The sequence below is a fragment of the Prionailurus viverrinus genome, chromosome C1, assembly GCF_022837055.1.
Source record: "Prionailurus viverrinus isolate Anna chromosome C1, UM_Priviv_1.0, whole genome shotgun sequence".
Classification (NCBI taxonomy): Eukaryota; Metazoa; Chordata; class Mammalia; order Carnivora; family Felidae; genus Prionailurus; species Prionailurus viverrinus.
In genome coordinates this window covers 210,953,378-210,965,553 of record NC_062568.1, presented here as the reverse complement: position 1 = coordinate 210,965,553, position 12,176 = coordinate 210,953,378, and the positions used below count along the sequence as shown (strand labels likewise).

The following is a 12,176-nucleotide window of genomic DNA, read 5'->3' as shown; positions in this document are numbered from 1 at the left end:
GAAGGGAGGAAGGAAGGAAGGAAGGAAGGAAGGACAGATGGATAGAAGAATGGAAGGAAGGAAGGAAAGAAGGAAAGAAGGAAGGAAGGAAGGAAGGGGAAGGAAGGGGAAGGAAGGAAGGGGAAAGAAGGAAGGAAAGACAGATGGATAGAAGAATGGAAGGAAGGAAGGAAGGAAGGAAGGAAGGAAGGAAGGAAGGAAGGAAAGAAGGATGAAAGGATGAAAAGAAGGAAGGAAGGACAGATAGAAGGAAGGAAGGGAGGAAGGGAGGAAGGAAGGGAGGAAGGGAGGAAGGAAGGAAAGAAGGAAGGAAGGAAGGAAGGAAGGAAGGAAGGAAGGGAGGGAGGGAGGATGGACAGATAGATGGATGGAAGGATAGATGGATAGATCTTCCTGAGATGCTGATATCTGGCCTTATCTTTAAGTCTGCAATCCTTTAGCATCACCCCATGTTACTAAGACACCATGTGTCAGGGTCAGAACGAAGGTGAGGTCAGAGAAGTGCTGAGGGCACAAACTCTAGTGAGGGGCTCACTCTCAGAGACTGGGAAATACCCAAGAGTGAATATCTCCTTAAATTTGGTGCCCCAGGAACACCAATGACCTCAACCTTGTCGCAACCCTATTAAGCATTAGCCATACACTTATAGAAAGAAAATGGACCCTCCATCAGAGACAGACCGATCTGTCACTGTGCCTTGATGCAAATGCCCAGGATGTCCCACTGGTCTGTTCCACCCCCCTTTCTCTGACCTTCACTAAGACAAGGTGATATAACAGAGCAATCATTTGCACGGTTCTGGATCCAGATCCGTGTTGTCAGATTGCTGTGTGAACTTGAAGAAGTCTCTTCCCTCTCTGGGCTTTGGTTTCCCTCTTGGTAAAACAAGGGAGGTCGGACTCACCTCTGGTTCAAAATAGGGGTGGAAAAGAAAGGTGGGAGGCTCCCAAAAACCTTCAAGGCAGCCCCTCCTTAGCAGGCTTGCCCAACCCCTTACCCACTTTCCCCGCATTTTCTTCATTTGTTGACTTTACAAATATCCCTCCTACCTACCCGCCATTGGACTGGATGCTGGCATATAACAATGAGCCACACAGGCACTAGTCCCGCCCTCCTGAAACTTGAGAGTCCAACAATCGAGTCGGATAGGTTGTCGATCACAGTTGCTCTGAAGGCAAAGTCCGGTGGGCAACAGGACCCTGGCCAAGGAGGCTGACCCAGACTGCACTCAGGGAGGCTTCCCGGAGGAGATGGTCCCCACAGATGAACAAGAAGAGATCAGGTAGACAATGAGGAAGAGACGACAGGTGCCCTGTGGTCTCATGCCGAGGTCTGGGAAGGTGGGAGAGAGCCCAGCCCTGCGGACCCCTCGTCGGGCCCCCGGAGACTCACTCATTTGTGACAGCAGGACTCTGCCTCCAGCTTAGAGCACAGCATCCTGGAGTCCTTAAGAGTCCTTTCTTCTGCCTGGTGAGACTGGGTCTTGACGAGCACATGGAGGGGCTTTGAAGCTGTGACTTGCCGGAACAGAAGCAGCAGAGGGTGTCATTCTTAACACACATGGCCCGTGGCAACCCGGCACGCAGCCTCAGAAAGATGATTAGGGTGTTTGTTCAAAGGACGTGATTGCTACGTTTTTGCTTCCACTTTTGATGTGTAGGACTCCCTTTCTGTCTTCTGGCTGCATCCTAAGCCACTCAGAGCTCGGTCTCCAAACCTCATCTCATTACCCATTTTCCCCCAATTGCATATTTTAGGGACTGGTAATAGGGCTGCCTACGGAGCCATGTATTACAGCCGAACACTCCAACACCCCCACACTCCCCACCGTGTGAAAGAGACAAAATATTTTCATTTCTAAGCCTCTCTGCCTACAGGGGGAGAAGTTATGGGATCGTGTGACTGCGGTGGCTTCTTAAAGAGCCTTTGGGAGCCGGGGGAAGGAATCCAACCTCAGCTGACTTTTCTTAAGTAACAAGGGCCTGGGGCTACCTGACACCATCGACGGAGAAGCCAAGTGCTCCTGAACACACCTGCCCTTACGTCTACCCCCGGCCCTTGCTCGAGACACATAGCTTCTGGGACGAAGGGGAGGGCGGAGCTGCACTTACTAAGCACCTACCGTGCAAAGACCCTGTGCCTTCTGGTCTCTAGTTTGCATTAATTTGCATGTGCATCAGTGATCTACGCTGCGTAACAAATTACCACCAATTCGGCAGGCTGGCAACAACACAAATGATTACCTTGCAGTTTCCAAAGGTCGAGAGCCAAGGTCCAGGTTAGCTGGGTCCCCTGCTCAGGGTCTCACTAGGCTGAAATCAAGGTGGCAGCCAGGGCTGGGAGCTCCTCGGATGCCATCTGAATCTGGCCCCCACACTTGAAGGGCACGGAGAGGGCGAAGAAACAAGGATACCACCCGTACCCAGATTGGTGGGTGGCAGTTCCAATAAGCAAGGGGGCACCCCGAGACGAGCGGATCTCCCCACTCCCCCACCAAATCTCAAAGCTTTATATAGAGGCCTTAACTGGGTTCAATCACACATACCAGCCACAGGCTGTCAACACAAGCTATCTCAAGGCTGTATCTTTGGGGCAGCCTCTGGGAATGGGGGAGGCAAGCAGAATGTACCGTCCAAGGACGGGGGAGGGAGTGATGAGTGTCCATTGGCTGACCAGCCTGAAGGTCAACTGGTGACCACATGCTCTTTATGACCTCGCACAATAGCTCTCGCGTCATAGACTCAGGGTCCCTCTTCCCAATGCCCTGGTTGTCGTACGAATTCAGCTCCTTGCAGTTGTAGGACTGAGACCCTCAACCCCTAGGGGTCACCTGCCCTTCCTTTCCATGTGATTCCCCCACCCCTCCACAATATGGCAGCTTATTTTCTCAAGGTCAACAGAGGAGTATCTGCTGCTTCAAATCTCTCTGACTTTTTTCTTCTCTGACTTCTAGGCTTTTCAGCTAAAGCGCTCACCTGATTAGGTCAGGCCCACCCAGAACCATCTCCCTTTTAATGAACTTAAAGGCCGCCAAGTAGAGACTTCGGTCACATCTGCCAGGTCACTTCACCTTGCCGTCGCGTGTAACCTATCCACGGAGTGACGTCTCATCATACTCTGAGTCCCGCCCACTTGAAGGGACGACACCTGTAAGGGTGTACCCCTGGCAGCCATCTTAAAAACCTGCCCGCTGCAGCCTACGTGCCTTCTTCTGTACGTACGATTTCCTGGCTTCAGCGGCACTGCAGCTCAGGCAGCCTGGGTTGAGCCTCTGCTCTGGCTCCCACTAGCTGTGTGACCTCGGGCAAGCCACCTCTCCCTCAGCTTCCTCGTCTGGAAAATGGTTCAATGACACCACCTCCTTGGCAAGCTGCCCCCAAGGTTAAGTGACAGACGCATGTGGCTGCTTCGCCTTTTGCTGAGCGAGCAGGGAGCGCGCGGCAGACACCTGCTCTGATGCCTCGGCCTGGTTTCCGTACTCTTCCCCATTGCCATGCCGGAACCGAGAGGCTTCCTCCCCCAGAGCGCCACCCTCCCTCCCCCCGCCCGCAGAAGCCTTCTCCGTCCCAGGAGCAGTCGGAGACGGGGCAATTAGCCTCCAGTAATAAAAGTACACGGGGCCGTCGGCTGGGCTGCCAGAGAATTTATGAAGTGCACGGAAGCTGGTGCTGCTACAGGAGAGGCTATCAGGGGACCACTTCCGAGGTAAGAACAGAAAACACACCATCCGTCACCGCCAGATCCTTCCTGTGGCAAGATATTAAAGCGTCGCTGTCCCTTTCCGCATTCCCCCAACCTCATCCAGTGAGCCCGCGTTGTTGTTTTATATATATAATCAGACGAGAAAAGGCAATAAACCCGATTTTTCGTGGAAAAGCTCTATGGTCAGAAATGCCGGCTTCTGGCAGGTCGCGTCTGCAGGGGGAGCTGCGCCAGGATGCCCGAGAGCTAGCGTTTTGTTCGTTCCTTTTTTTAAAACAAAGATCCATTATGCAAATTGATCATAAAATTTTTAAAGCATCTTGTCCTGTCTCAATTAATTACAGCCCTCGCGGGCTCAGCTCGAGCAGCAGAGAAGTCTTCCTGGTCCCGGGCGCTGTCCTCAGAGGGAGAGCTGCCCGCCTTGTCCTGCCCGCAGGGCCCCTGTCCCTTCAGCCCTCGCCTGGCTGGCCGACCACACTTACGTACTCGCCAGCCGGCTGGCCACCACCCTTCACCACCGTCTCTCTGTCTCTCTGTCTGTCTCTTTCTCTCTCCTTGTCTCTCTCTCTCACACAAACACACACCCCTGGCAGTAGCCACTGCCCCCTCCTCCAAGAGGGTCCTTCTCCAGCTGGAGTGAAACTAATGGTCTGTAATTTATTGCTCAGTCCCTACGCTGCTGGCGAAGGGAGAGCAGCCGCTGGCTTAGCTCCACCTGGAGAGGAGAAGGACTGAGTTCTCCAGAAGCAGCATCAGTTACCACCTCTGTCCTCAAGTCTGCTCCCCGTCCCCCCATCTCCAGAGGAGCACATCCGGGCCCCTCCACAAATCCCTTCCCTGCCTGACAGCCATCCAGAGGCCGCTGGGCCACCACCAGCAGCCACGCCCGGGCCTGCCATCCCCAAGTTTTCTCTGACAACCAGCCTCCCTTCTCTGCACGTCCCCACCCACTCACCCCCTTACGCGCCCACCCTGCGTCCTGGCTTCCGCCCATCTCCGGGGTCACTGCTGCACCACTCCATAGAACCTCAGCCCCAAGAAAGAAACCTGAAACTCATTCTCACTGAGGTCTAAATGGCCAATAACCACTAAAGGCACTGGCATTCTAAGAGGAATCAAAAGATGAATCCTTTGCACCCATGGGAGAGAAGACTCAACCTATCAGGGCAGAAACACGAAGTATTTTATTTCTACCCCCTCCGAAACCTGCGCCCCAAAAGTGACGCTAATTTCTCCCACCCCTTCCTGCTGAGGACCAGGTCCTCTGTCAATATCTTGGAAGCTGACACGAGTTTCCCATCTCACTTATTACAGCAACCTTGCATCAGTATTGAGGGCGCGTGTTTGGACAGTGCAGAAGGCAGCCGTTCTTGCGAACAGTCCTGCCACAGAGGCTTAAACCAAAAAGGGAGACCGTCTAAGTGAGCAGAAGTCCAGTCTTCCCTCCCGGAGGGAGAGCTTCCGCTCGGGCTGTCCTGGTGCCCCTGAGGCCCAGAACGGCTGGCTGAGGACATGTTCTGCAGGGGTGCTGGGGTCCAGCGTCAGGCCCGGGAGGCCCGGAGGATGCTGCGAGGACTGGCGGACGAGGCAGGTTCACGGTCCCCTACCTTGCGGCCAGCCTGGGAGCAACGCCCGTCTCAGCCAGGAAGCCAGCGCGCTTGCCCGGGACAGGAGGGGAAGACAGCCCAGGGTTTCCCGGAGACCCCGCCAGGTGCCCACCCCTCCTCACCCGCTGGCCCAGTGAGTCCTCCCAGGACCCACTCCAGCCTTGCAAATCCCCCGCCGCCCACCCACAAGCCCCAAGACCACAGCCTTCCCAGGGGGGGAAACTCAGGCCCAACAGGGAGCTTCCTCTTCTTTCCTCCCCCTCTCCCTCACCTGCAAGGAGGCGACATCGATCTCGCCACACCCGCCCCGTGTGACGGAGCCCATCGTCCATTCCTCTGGCTCTCGTCCCAGCCCTAACTTGCGCACGCAGCCTGCACCACCTTCCACCCAGTAACTCTCCACCTGCTGCACTGGGTCCGCGATCAGGTTCACGAGAGACGATGGATGTGCACACCTTGAGCCGAGCTAAAACCGTCGTATCGATTCGAAGGGCTCTGGGCAGTGTGCCTCCCCCTCCCTGCGGCCACACCGAGGCACAGACGCACTCAGAGCGCCGAGGGTCTGCCACACGCCAGACCCCGCTCCGGGCACCTTCCCTGCCGTGTCCCCATTCACGCCTCACTGTGGCCACGTTTCACGTCCCCGCTTTGTGGAGCTGGAAACCAGACCAGCCTAAGTGAGGAGGCAGCCCAAAGGCGGCTGGTAAGCTGTGCCACCAGGATGTGAACCTGCGTGGGCTCTGGAGCCCGGGACCTTCACTGGGATGGCTTCCCAGTTCCGGGTGGGAAAGGGAGGACGGAGAGAGGGAGGAGCAAGCATCTGCTTCTGCGGCAAACTTACCAGCCGCCACCCTGCACCCCGTGCCCGCACTGGTGGGTCTCACATTCTTACTGCCAAAGGTTTTAAGTCCTTGGTGCAAATCCTACCCAACCCTCCAGCAACACTCCCCAGGGTCCCCATCCCAACCCAGGAGCTCCTTTGCAAAGATGCCAAGGGGCAGGGGCGAGGGAGAACGACCCCGCTCCTTGGCAGAAGGAGTCACGCGGGAACGGAACGCGGAGGAGCACCTCCCCGGGACTCCGGCTGGGATGGCAACGTCGCCCACACCTCTCAGCCCCCCGAGCTCCACCTCCAGACAGAAGGCGCTCAGTCCGACAGAGTCACAAAGACAACTACAGAGAGGGTCCTGTAAGAACCAGGTGACCAGCAAAAGCAGCGTCACGGACGCGGTCTCATGGGCTCCGCTTAGATTAAACCAACGGGTTGCACCACAGCCACCGCCCGTCCCTTCCCTCTGGGTGTCGTGAGTCCCCTGGCACAGACCCAATGGGGCCACCGCCAAGTGTCCAGAGCCACGGACTCAGAAGGCGAGGCAAACGCGTCGGGAGGCTGCTCTGCTGGAAGAGATAACTGGGTGGCAGTTATCCCTGTGCGTCCTCGGTCATTTCAATCTGGACCCATCTGTTTAGGCTCCTGGGGTCTGGGAGGGCACCAGACCTCAGCGTTCACTCACGTCTCGGCAGGAGGCTTGCAGGCCCTGAAGAAGCGCGTCCCCCAGGGACCGATCCCACACAGGGCCCGGTATCGCCACAGGACGTCCACGCCATGCCATCATGGCTTCCAAGCATTGGGCCGGGTTTTCTCCTTTCATCTTGTCAGCAACTCACCCAGCGCCAATCACACCTCATGAGCCCCCCTGCTCATCTTTTAGCCGAGTACAGAGCTTTGGGGCCGGGAACCCCAGAGGGAAGCCGGGTCTCAGGGGCCACCCCACCCACCGGGAACATTTCCTAACACACGAGGCAACAAGTGCATTAAATGCCATGATTTTCGCATCAGAGCCCAGATGCCTCGTTCTTATAACCATATGAGATGGAGAGCACTGCCACGGGGCCGGAGAGAAAACACCAGCCTCTCACTCCGATCAGGCACCAGGCCAGGATCTGCTGAAGGCCTTTGCAGGACAGACACTAAGCGGGAAGTTACAGCTGGTGGCGAGGTGCTACCCTAGGCCAAAAGAATGCAAACCTCAGAGCAAGCCCTCACACACCTCGTCACTGAGACAATTCCTGCCCTGCTTAAGTCGTGTTGGTAGAGAATGCTGGTGCAGTGTCCAACCTGGGCAACCAGACAAAACAACTTTGCCAACTGACACAGGACTCAATGCAAGCAAGCAAGCAAGCTAAGAAGAAGGAGAGAGAAAGAGCACAAGCTGGAGTGAGGGGCAGAGGGAGAGAGAGAAAGAAGTTATATATTTTTTTAAGTTTAATGTTTATTTATTTTTGAGAGAGAAAGAGAGAGACAGAGCATGAGCAGGGGAGGGACAGAGAGAGAGGGAGACACAGAATCTGAAGCAGGCTCCAGGCTCCAAGCTGTCAGCACAGAGCCTGACACAGGGCTCAAACCCATGAACCACGAGATCATGACCTGAGCTGAAGTCAGACACTCAACCAACTGAGCCACTCAGGCGCCCGAGATACTTTTTTTTAATGTTTATTTGAGAGAGAGAGAGAGCGAGCACACGCACAAGTGGGGAAGGGCAGAGAGAGAGCAGGAGACACAGAATCCGAAGCAGGCTCCAGGTTCTGAGCTGTCGACACAAAGCCCAACACGGGGCTCGAACCCACAAACTGTGAAATCATGACCTGAGCCAAAGTCAGACCCCCAACCAAGCCACCCAGGTGCCTGAGAGAGAATCTTAAGCAGGCCTCAGTGCAGAGCCTGACATGGGGCTCAGTCCCATGACCCTGGGATCATGACCTGAGCTGAAATCAAGAGTCAGACGCTCAAATGACTGAGCCACCCAGGCGCCTGAGCTAAGAAGTTTTAAATGCTTTAAATGGCAAAAAATTACACTCCAAAAGCATGAAGTGGGAAACCCCCGTCTTGAGCGCAAAGATCCAAAATTGGGTTCACAAGACCTAGTCCTGCCAACGAGAGCAGAGAAGGCAGGTGAATCTATCACAAGACAAGCATTCGTTGAGTCCTCAGGCCAGGCCCAAGGGTGTCCGGATGATGGAGTTGTGGCCCCATCCCAAGTTCACGTGTACGAAAGAAGGAGAAAGAACCTATCGGAGGAGCCACAGACAGCGTGATAAGGGCTCAGGTAGACGTGTGAAAAGAATATTCTAGGAGCCAGGAGGAGGACCTGGTATCCTCACCTGGTATGGAGCCCTGAAAACAGAACCCCACCTCTCCATCACTGCCCCCACCCACACCATGCTACACCCATAAGGAACGTGGTGCCCCGACCCTCCATGCCCCCAACTCCTCTCTGCCATCCTCAAGCTTCCCACCCGTCTCCATCTTTGTGGTCCTCAAGCCTTCAGCTTCACCTGGGAGTTGGCCAGCAATGCAGAATCTCGCCCCCTCTCCCCCCAGATCTGCTGGGACAGAACCTACCTGTTACCCAGATGCCTAGTGACTGACGTGCACACATTTGAGAATCACAGTGGAGAATGGCACGTACACACACACACACACACACACACACACACACCCCTAAGTCCCATGCAGCCTCTCCTAGGACTTCCCAGCCCGCTGGCTCATCTCTGATGCCTTTCCCGACCCCGTCCCCACGGCTCCCTCCTTTGCCTGGGACCAGGCTCTAGACAGATGGCTTCACAGAACGTGCCCACCTTCTCCAGCCACCGACCACGTGCCCAGTGAAGACAAGGATCCAGGCTCAGGCCTCTTCACGCCCCCGAAGTCAGCCCGCTGCCAGGCGCCTATGACGTGTGTCCGGGCACAATGACGATTTGCTGAATGAATCAATAAATCGTACTTAAGCTGCTACACTACATACACTGGGAGCTGAGAGGGTGCTGGGTATAACTACTTAAATATCATCTGATTTGTTCATAGCCTTTTAAAATGCTCAGAGAAGAGAAGGCTCTGACCTTTTGGAGAGAACAGATTAATGTCAGGGCCTGGGGCCGCCTGCACCAGGCTGGAGCCAAGAGGGAGCCTGCCAGGGCGGCCTCATACACCGAGGTCGGACGAGGGATTCCACTTGTCATTTTGTTCCCGTGTCCAAGCGATGAAAAGTTCCCCTGAGCAGGCTGTTCCGGGAACCACGCGGGGCTGAGACCAGGGACAGGGGAGCACCTGGCGTGCAGCAGCCCCACCCTGGTTCTTCCTGGGAAGACGGCAGCAAAGGAAACCTCCTCCTTCTTTTTGAAGAAGGAAATTACCTTCCAAGAGCAGAAACGAAGCAATTGCTACACCTGGGGCACAGAGATGCCAAGATCTGAAAGGCCCAGAGACACCTCAGATATGCTGGGGGTTGAGGGTTTGGTGCCCACGTGTGCTCCGAGCCTCAGAGGTTGACCCGAGAAAACCCAGGCTGCAGGGAAGGATCCAGTGGATTTGGGACACGGCGCACAAGTAGGATAATGCAGCGGAGAGGGAGGACATAGGGAGGGGGCGGCAGGGGGGTGGGGGGAGGTTGCAGTTACTAATTCATTTCGATGAATCCTCTAAACTATAATTAAGGAAGAATCTCTCCAACTTTGGAGCACACAGAACAATAAACAGCTGCCTGCTTTGATTAATAGCCAGAGCGTGGCTGAGTCTGTGCCCGGCGGCCGGTGCCCGCAGCAGCATGCTGACTCGGGGAGGCTTTGTCCGCTGGGACGGGCGAGCCCCGGGTCCCGCTACAGCGCGACCTTCAGGGCAGTGTGCACGGGGGCACGGGCGACAGTGTGCATCGCCACGCGGGTCGGGGAGATCCCAAACTGAAAACAAAGTCTCAAAATTACAATTCAAGAGGTACTGTAAGCCGGGGCCGCCCAGGTTAGGTAGGGCTCTCCGGGAGAGGCGGAGCCGCGGCAGCAATCAATCGCAGAGCCCTTCCTGGACGGCAGGCAGAAGTGCGAGGGGCAATCCATGAACACAACCTGCAAAATAAGCACCCTTTCCCTCGGGGACACGGCGCTCCAGCTCCTCCCTTTCTGCACGCGCCCTCCTGCCACGTCCACCGTTACTGGTGGGCACAAAACGCACCCAGCCCCGTTGCCGGCTGTTCCAGCAGCACCACGTTTCAGTTTGGGGGGGGGGGGGTACACGGCACGCGCGCCACAGCTAAGCTGCAGGCTGGGCAACTCGATGGGGCCGGAGAGGCTTCTGGGAGCGGCTGGGTCTGGAGTAACAGGAGATACGGCGGGAGAGGATGGGTCTTTCGAGGGCCTGGGGGAAGGCGACGGGGAAACCAGCGCGAGCATTTAACACCTATGTCCGTCCTCACAGCGGCTCCCAACACGCAGGCGCGCTCTCCTTCTGAGTTGAGGGCACCTCACCCTCCCTGAACGAAGGTGTGGTCAGGTGACTTGCTTTAGCCAATGGAATGGGAGCAGACATGTGACGTGACCAGCTTTGACCAATGGAATGGGAGCAGAAGTTAGAGGCCTGTCTAGGACTCGTTGTTGGTCATGTGACCCGCTTTAGCCAATGGGATAGAAGCAGAGGTGCTTGAGCGGCCATGCTTCCATCAGTCTGTGGTTGGTGCCTAGGGACCACCGACCAGAGGGCAACTTGGCGTGCCAGGGCTGCCATGTGATGCAGTGTGGACGCCACGCGTGACAAGTAAACCTTTGTCACTTCAGTCACTGCAATCTGGGGGCGAGCTGTCACCTCGTCAAAATCAAGCGGTGTTAATACAGACGTTCCCAGGAGTGAGGTGCTGCTGTAGCAAAATCCCAAAAGGTGTGGCCTGCGCCCATGATCGGACACGGGCACGAAGGAAACGGACACCAAAGGCTGGGAAGACAGATGGCGCCCGTATCATGCGGTGACATGAACCCAGGGAGGCTGCTGCCCACCGGAAGAGGTTAGAAGGGAGGCTGAAAAGCGTGTGCTGGTCGCTGTTGGAACCTGGCCAGGCCGTTGCAAGCAAGAGGTGAGGTCAGGAGAGTAATGGCCGATTTGCAAACACAAATGAAGGGAGCGCAAGGAATTCCTGAGCTTAGGGGACGTGGAGGTCTGGAAAGGGCCACTTCTTCCCAAGCCCAAGTGAGGAGGGCGTGAAGCCCCAAAGGCTGGCTAAAACTGTGCTGCGTGGTGAGGAGCCAGATCGAGGGAACAGGCGTCACAGTCAGAGACAAAGGAATAGATTGGGTAGCTCAGGATAACAGCTTCACCAAGGGCGTGACACCCAGCAGACCCCGCCTGCTGGACACAGCAGCCCACGGAAAGAGTCTGTAGGTGTGGCTCCCCCACCGCAGCCTCATGTCGGAGATGGTGACTGACCCTGGGAGAAGACAGAGGAGGACGTGGGAGTGGGAAGGCTAATAGAGAAACCGTGGGACTTGTGCTGCCCGAGGAAACCGGGCTGTGGCTGTCGGAACATGGAGCTAACCGGATGGACAGGAGGAAGTCACTGCGTTTTGAGAGAGCTCCAGAGCCACAGGGACCACTGGCATGGGCGTTAGAGAACCACGTGCATTGGAGACACGATGAGCTTTGACCTTGTACGGGCAGGAGGAGGGCTGGGAAATCCGGCTGGTCCCCTAGGAGAAGCACGGTCCCCAGACCTACAGAGGTGGCTCAGGAGGGCAGTGGGAAAGCAGTCTGCCCCTCTGTGGGGCCAGGACCATGGGAGCTGCTCCCTGGGAGCAGAATCAGGCCCGAATCTAAGGACACCCCTCACGGACAGTAAAGGCGGGTTCTCAGAACATTTTCCTGGTGGGGTTCAGAAGGGCTGTGGCCTGCTGTGGCCTGCTGGTCCCCACTCTCTTTCTGAATGGGGACATTTATTGTGGAGCTCTGGTCCCTGTTCCACCAACAGCAGGGAGGAAGGGGGTGCTGATAATTTGTCTTTTTAGCCCACAGATCCCTGAGCAAGAGGGGCCCCAAGCAGATCTGAAGT

At 56.2% G+C, this 12,176-nt stretch overlaps 1 long non-coding RNA gene across 1 annotated transcript; it reads right to left on the bottom strand.

Annotated features, from left to right (window-relative positions):
* Positions 1-1,015: 1,015 nt before the first annotated feature.
* LOC125172992 (uncharacterized) lies at positions 1,016-3,941 on the bottom strand. The gene is made up of 3 exons (XR_007154887.1): positions 2,418-3,941; positions 2,245-2,359; positions 1,016-1,518 (listed from the first exon to the last, which is right to left on the bottom strand). It is a non-coding gene; the product is annotated as an uncharacterized LOC125172992 (long non-coding RNA).
* Between the last annotated feature and the right edge of the window lie 8,235 nt (positions 3,942-12,176).